This window comes from Protomyctophum bolini (genome assembly GCF_963924005.1).
Source record: "Protomyctophum bolini genome assembly, chromosome: 9".
NCBI classification, from domain to species: domain Eukaryota; kingdom Metazoa; phylum Chordata; class Actinopteri; order Myctophiformes; family Myctophidae; genus Protomyctophum; species Protomyctophum bolini.
This window is the reverse complement of record NC_137870.1, coordinates 206,508-214,007: the sequence shown is the minus strand read 5'-3', so window position 1 is coordinate 214,007 and position 7,500 is coordinate 206,508. Positions and strand designations below refer to the sequence as shown.

Below are 7,500 nucleotides of genomic sequence, written 5' to 3'. Positions count from 1 at the left end.
AGACACGCCCCTAACAGGAAGACACGCCCCTAACAGGAAGACACGCCCCTAACAGGAAGACACGCCCCTGGAGGCTCCCCCATCCTAACCTTGTTTCCTTCTTCCTTCCCTTGTTGCCTTAAAGCCCCGCCCCCTGTCCTGGCGGCAATCTTCTTAAATTCCATCCCCTGTTTTTACACCCAGCGTCAATTCTCTAATGTAATCCTGGGAAACCCGGGACGGACCGACCTCATGCTTCATACCTTCTGCCAACCCGGGGAGAGAGACGGACCGACCTCATGCTTCATACCTCCTGCCAACCCGGGGAGAGAGACGGACCGACCTCATGCTTCATACCTTCTGCCAACCCGGGGAGAGAGACGGACCGACCTCATGCTTCATACCTTCTGCCAACCCGGGGAATTCAAGGGTGGAGGAAGGGGAGGGGCCAGATACCAGGAAGAAGCATGATGTCACAGGGTAGAGGGGGAGGGGCTTGAGGAGGAAGGAGAAACAAACTAAAAACTAGAATCTCCTGTAAACGCCCGAAGCTCATTTTAAAAAATCAACTAATTTATAATAATTCATTATTGTCTTCAGACACATCGCCACTAGGGGGTGGAACTGTCTGCAGACACATCGCCACTAGGGGGTGGAACTGTCTGCAGACTCATGGAGTTTATTATTATTATTTTTTTTACAAATAACTTCCCAAAGTTCCAACGGATTCTAAAAAAGATGAAAAACCATCTGACTGCACAGGTGGGACACTGCAGCTAAGGGGCGACAGAACAGTAAGGCCAGGTACCACACATTACCAGTAGGGGGCGACAGAACAACGAGCCTGGAAGATAGAAACGAGACACTTTTAACCACTTAATGGCCAACATCATCCACACAAGAGACTAGTTCTGCTCTCTGAGAAACTCCGGTTTAACGTAAACCTTGTTCTGCTCCCTGAGGAACTCCGGTTTAACGTAAACCTTGTTCTGCTCCCTGAGGAACTCTGGTTTAACGTAAACCTTGTTCTGCTCCCTGAGGTTTAACGTAAACCTTGTTCTGCTCTCTGAGGAACTCCGGTTTAACGTAAACCTTGTTCTGCTCCCTGAGGAACTCTGGTTTAACGTAAACCTTGTTCTGCTCCCTGAGGTTTAACGTAAACCTTGTTCTGCTCTCTGAGAAACTCCGGTTTAACGTAAACCTTGTTCTGCTCCCTGAGGAACTCTGGTTTAACGTAAACCTTGTTCTGCTCCCTGAGGTTTAACGTAAACCTTGTTCTGCTCTCTGAGAAACTCCGGTTTAACGTAAACCTTGTTCTGCTCTCTGAGGAACTCCAGTTTAACGTAAACCTTGTTCTGCTCCCTGAGGTTTAACGTAAACCTTGTTCTGCTCTCTGAGAAACTCCGGTTTAACGTAAACCTTGTTCTGCTCCCTGAGGAACTCTGGTTTAACGTAAACCTTGTTCTGCTCCCTGAGGTTTAACGTAAACCTTGTTCTGCTCTCTGAGAAACTCCGGTTTAACGTAAACCTTGTTCTGCTCCCTGAGGAACTCCGGTTTAACGTAAACCTTGTTCTGCTCCCTGAGGTTTAACGTAAACCTTGTTCTGCTCTCTGAGAAACTCCGGTTTAACGTAAACCTTGTTCTGCTCCCTGAGGAACTCCGGTTTAACATAAACCTTGTTCTGCTCCCTGAGGAACTCCGGTTTAACGTAAACCTTGTTCTGCTCCCTGAGGAACTCCGGTTTAACACACTTAAACTGAGCGTTGCGAAGTCGCTTTAGGCCGTTAAGAGTTATGGTGTTTTAATCCTCACGTTATTCTACAAACGGTGAATAAAGTTTCCAATCAATCGATCATGTGACGATTCCGCTTGGATCAAATCCTGGCCCCTCAAACTCCTCCCACTCTTTGCCATATATAGTCCTTCCTGTATGTATCTCATGAATATTCAGTGTATATTAATCTTAGTAGAGTTACAGTACATTACTGTCGTTTCATTAGAATATCATTATAATGTAATTATAATAATATTAGAATAAACTCATAAATGTAGTGAGAGTTTATCCTATGTAAATAAATTCAGCATGAGAGAGAGAGAGAGAGGCTGGATCCTCTCCTGTACTCAAGGTCTCTCGCCCATTACGCTTAGACGATAGAACCCCGAAGTTACGTTCTCTGTCGCTAGAGAGCATGTTGGCCCACCCATGTTGGTCCACCCATGTTGGTCTGGCCCACCAATGGTGTCCCACCCATGTTGGTGTGGCCCAACCATGTTGGTCTGGCCCACCCATGGTGTTCTGGTCCACCCATCTGGTCTATCCATGGTGGTCTGGCCCACCCATGTTGGCCCACCCATGGTGGACCACCCAACCAACCATGTGATTTGTAATTAATAGGATTTTTTTTGGTCAAGTACTCCTTTAATTCACCCCACCCCCTTTTCTCCAGCCTAACGGCGATGTAGCACTTTTAATTTAAAACATTATTTTATAACCTTCCTGAATAATATGATCCTATGAACTATAAAATACCTTTTATTAATTTTAAAACGTTTTATTTCTAACTTCCTGCAGTGTAATCCGGTCCAGTATAATCCGGTCCCATTGCTTCCTGAACCTCGTAAAACCTGCCTGTGTTTTTTTACAGTGTTGATTTCTCTGAGATCTGAACTTAAAGGGATAGTTCAGATTCTTTGAACTTAAGCTGTATGAAATACTTTCCATTAATATAGTGGTTGCAACTGTATTCATTGATACCAAAGTCCCGTGGTGGGAGTTCTGCTCTGGTTTTGGTGAAATATTAAGCCGTTCCGGTCATTTTGTGGGGGGGGGGGGGGGGCACTGGGGCCACGCAGTAAAAGTAAATTATTCCTCAAAACTAACACAACTAACACAACTTGTTACGTGTTGACCTATTTCTAAAATATTAGTGCAACTTTCATTTTTGACACCTCTATCACACAGAACTATGTTTTTTGTGTCCATATCACTACGCCCAAAAAATGATAGAGGTAGTCAAAGTTGAACGAAAGTTGCACTAATATTTTAGAAATAGATCAACAATACAATTTTTTGTGAATGAATTAACTTTTACTGCGTGGCCCCAGTGCCCCCCACAAAATGACCGGAACTGCTTATTCTTTCACCAAAACCAGAGCAGAACTCCCACCACGGGACTCTGGCAATCAGTTGCAACTACTATATATATTAATGGCAAGTATTTCATACAGCTTAAGTTAAAAACATCTGAACTACCCCTTGAAAACATTATTTTAATGAACTTGTTTTGAAGTTTAAAGGTTTTTGTCACCTATAAAAATCATTTTATACATTTCTATTGTTAGGAATTCTCTGGAGTTGCTTTGAAACAATCCTCCCTTTTTACAACAATCCCTTTTATTTAGTTTAAATAATTTATTGTATTTTGTTCATCTTTTGCTTGCCTGAAGCTGCTAATTATAATAATTATAAATCTTTATAATTATGATAATAATTATAATTAGTATCATAAGTATAATAATTATAAATCATTATAATTAATTAGTATTGGTGGGACAGCTGTCCGGTTGCCATGGTTACCACAATATTGGTTAATGGAAACAGATGCATATTATTATTATTATATCATTGGTTGTAAAAAATAATAATACAAAAATGAAAAGTTTGTATTTATTGTGTACGATTGTTAATTATTAAAAAAAATATGGAAAAGTGTCTGTGTGTGTGTGTGTGTGTGTGTGTGCGTGCCTTGCGTGTGCGTATTATATCATATCATAAATTATATTCTATAAAAGGTCTCCATGCCTGGCTTAGAGAAGCCTTCGGTGGTTCTTTTGAGGGAGAAGTTTAAGCAGAACATCAAGTTGAGCCAGATGGAGTGCGAGTGGTTTTGATTCGTTGAGCCAGATGGAGTGAGAGTGGTTTTGATTCGTTGAGCCAGATGGAGTGAGAGTGGTTTTGATTCGTTGAGCCAGATGGAGTGAGAGTGGTTTTGATTCGTTGAGCCAGATGGAGTGAGAGTGGTTTTGATTCGTTGAGCCAGATGGAGTGAGAGTGGTTTTGATTCGTTGAGCCAGATGGAGTGAGAGTGGTTTTGATTCGTTGAGCCAGATGGAGTGAGAGTGGTTTTGATTCGTTGAGCCAGATGGAGTGAGAGTGGTTTTGATTCGTGGAGCCAGATGGAGTGAGAGTGGTTTTGATTCGTTGAGCCAGATGGAGTGAGAGTGGTTTTGATTCGTTGAGCCAGATGGAGTGAGAGTGGTTTTGATTCGTTGAGCCAGATGGAGTGAGAGTGGTTTTGATTCGTTGAGCCAGATGGAGTGAGAGTGGTTTTGATTCGTTGAGCCAGATGGAGTGAGAGTGGTTTTGATTCGTTGAGCCAGATGGAGTGAGAGTGGTTTTGGAGACTTAAGATATTCTTGCAAAAGCAATAATCTAACTTGTGATGCTTGTACTGGTTTACACTGGCCATGACAATATTCCCTCCAAATTTCTCAGAGACTCAGCCATTTCCTTAGCTCCAGTCATCACCCACATAGTAAACCTCTCCATCAAACAGGGACTGGTCCCCCAATATTTTAAACTGGCCAAAGTAACCCCCCTGCACAAGAAAGGGCGTAAATATAGAACCTGACAACTACGGCCCTATTTCTATTCTAAGCTACATCTCGAAAGTGATGGAAAAAAGTAGTTATGAACAGGTTGAAAAGTATCTTGCCACTAATAAATTAATGTACGAGTTCCAACCTGGCTTCAGAACATCCCACTCCACTGACACATGCCTCCTCTATTTGAGCGACCACATCAAACACCAGGTGGATGCTGGCAAATACTGCGGCATGGTCATGCTGGACCTACAAAAGGTTTTGACCCCGTGAACCAGTCCAGGACTCCATACTGGTTAACAAGCTTAAAGCTATTGGTTTTGATAGCACATCAGTGAGCTGGATGCAATCCTACCTGGAGGGGAGAGAACAGATGGTGGAGGTGAACGGAACACTGTCACCCCCCCCCCCCCCCCCCCCTCCCAGTGAGCTGTGTGGCGTTCCACAAGGAAGCATACTAGGGCCTTTACTGTTCCTAATATATGTAAACGACATGACAACAGCTTGTGACTGCAACTTGTTCCTGTTCGCAGATGACTCAGCACTGCTGGTCTCGGACAGGAACAAACTGCAGGTTGAAAAGGCCCTCAGCTCTGAACTCGGTAGAATCTGCACCTGGCTCGCTGATAACAAACTATCCTTACACCTGGGAAAAACTGAATCCATTCTCTTTGGAATAGTAATCTCAGCAAGATGGCTTCTTGTTTAGAGTGGGTGACAATATTATCACATGAAAAGGATCTCCTCACTGGTCAACAAAACCACCTTGAAGACCCTAACAGGAGCCCTCGTACAAGGTTTCTTCGACTATGCACGCACCTCCTGGTACCACAGCACCTCAAAGGCCCTTAAAACTAGGCTCCAGAGTAGACCTCCCAAAACAAACTGGTCAGGCTCCTACTTGGCCTCACCCCCCGAATCCACCTCACCCCTGCCCACTTTGACAGGCTGGAATGGCTTAGGGTCGACGACAGAGTACAGCATCTTCCAATGGGTCTGGTCCACAAGATTCGATACACCACCAAGATACCCATGTACCTGTCTAAATACTTCCTTAATGTTAACAAAGTCCACACCCACAACACCAGAGGGTGTGCAACAAACCATGTACAACCCAGATTCGGCACAAACAAGGGACTAAATTATTTTCGCTCCTATGCCACCAAAATGTAGAACGCCCTACCAACATCATTAAGACATGTGAATCCCTTCACTCCTTCAAAACTGCTCTCAAAGGGCACCTACGGACGGCTGCATATTGAAACTGTCCGCCGTCAAATCTGAATCCCCCCCACACCTTGCACTGTATATTTTCTTTTCCCTTTTTACCTCCTTTATGATGAATATAGAAGTGTCTATTTGTGTCTCTAAATGTTGTAAACAAGTGTAATGCTTTATTGGGTCTTCCACTCACAGTTGACAGTCTTTGTAGTGAGTTGTGCTTGAAATGTATTGTAATTCTGCAAACTGGTAATAAATATTTCAATCAATCAATCAAACAAACAAACATGTAGGCTATAACTAATGAAGAATGAAATCAATAAAAACAACATACCGGTAGTCACAGCGTCACTGTTTAGAACATTATTAAATAGACTGTGTTCCACATAACCTCCACCAGAGGGCAGCAGCTACCCAGACATCCAGGATTAATGTTATGATTCCCCATCTTCAATAAAGCTCTTTACATTGAATTGAGAGAGAGAGAGAGAGAGAGAGAGAGAGAGAGAGAGACTAGGCACAGAGAAGAGAGAGAGAGAGAGAGAGAGAGAGTGTGTGTGTGTGTGTGTGTGTGTGTGTGTGTGTGTGTGTGTGTGTGTGTGTGTGTGTGTGTGTGTGTGTGTGTGTGTGTGTGTGTGTGTGTGTGTGTGTGTGTGTGTGTGTGTGTGTGTGTGTGTGTGTGTGTGTGTGTGTGTGTGTGTGCGTGAGGAGGATGCTGGGTGATCTTGCGGCTTGTTGTTGATGTTTCCTGCTCGGTGGATCTAAATCTACACCAACCAATCAGAGGACAGACAGCTGGTGGATCACTTCATCAGCTTTGATTAGAATCACAGCGTTTCATTTGATCTGACATTAATGTTTATAATTTAACATTTATTCTGATCTACCGCTGTGTCTGTCTGTCTATCTGTCTGTCTGTCTGTCTGTCTGTCTGTCTGTCTGTCTGTCTGTCTGTCTGTCTCTGACCTGATATCTACCGCTGCTGGATTTAATCTGGAAGACAAGCCAAGGTCTGTCTGTCTGTCTGTCTGTCTGTCTGTCTGTCTGTCTGTCTGTCTGTCTGTCTGTCAGTCAGAGCTGTATGGAGGATATCAGTGTAAACATGGTCGAGGTTGTTCCGGAGGTTTAGGGAGGATGTCAGAACATTTCATCCCAGCCACGGTGTCTCCTCCTCGGATACAATGCAGCTGCATCCTCCCTCCTCCTAACGACCCCCATGTTGTTTAGTTTATTATGACTTTAAATCAGCTGTGTGTTCAGTAACAGTGTTAAATAGCTCTATATTGTGACAGTAATCATTGCTATAGAGTGTGTTCAGTAACAGTGTTAAATAGCTCTATATTGTGACAGTAATCATTGCTATAGAGTGTGTTCAGTAGCAGTGTTAAATAGCTCTATATTGTGACAGTAATCATTGCTATAGAGTGTGTTCAGTAATAGTGTTAAATAGCTCTATATTGTGACAGTAATCAGTGTTTGTGTTAAATAACTTTCCGTTTTAATATTTTGGAATGTTTGTTCTTCCAGGGATCGGGGCTTATCTAACTGACGACATGACCTGATCCACTCCAGGCTTTTATTCTAAAATGACCTGATCCACTCCAGGCTTTTATTCTGGAACGACCTGATCCACTCCAGACTTTTATTCTAAAATGACCTGATCCACTCCAGGCTTTTATTCTGGAACGACCTGATCC

General features: G+C 43.3%; 2 protein-coding genes across 2 annotated transcripts in view; both read left to right on the top strand.

The window, feature by feature from the left end:
• Positions 1 to 393, top strand: part of fchsd2 (FCH and double SH3 domains 2) — a 26,317-nt gene extending 25,924 nt beyond the window's left edge. The window contains exon 22 of the mRNA XM_080772731.1: positions 1 to 393. This exon is cut by the window's left edge and continues 278 nt beyond it. The gene's annotated coding sequence lies outside the window, so the exon portion shown is untranslated.
• Positions 394 to 6,547: 6,154 nt separating this feature from the next.
• The window catches only part of lrrc75a (leucine rich repeat containing 75A), a 10,149-nt gene continuing 9,196 nt past the window's right edge, over positions 6,548 to 7,500 (top strand). The window contains exons 1-2 of the mRNA XM_080771898.1: positions 6,548 to 6,813; positions 7,331 to 7,500. The exon at positions 7,331 to 7,500 is cut by the window's right edge and continues 454 nt beyond it. The gene's annotated coding sequence lies outside the window, so the exon portion shown is untranslated. The remainder of the gene's footprint in view (positions 6,814 to 7,330) is intronic.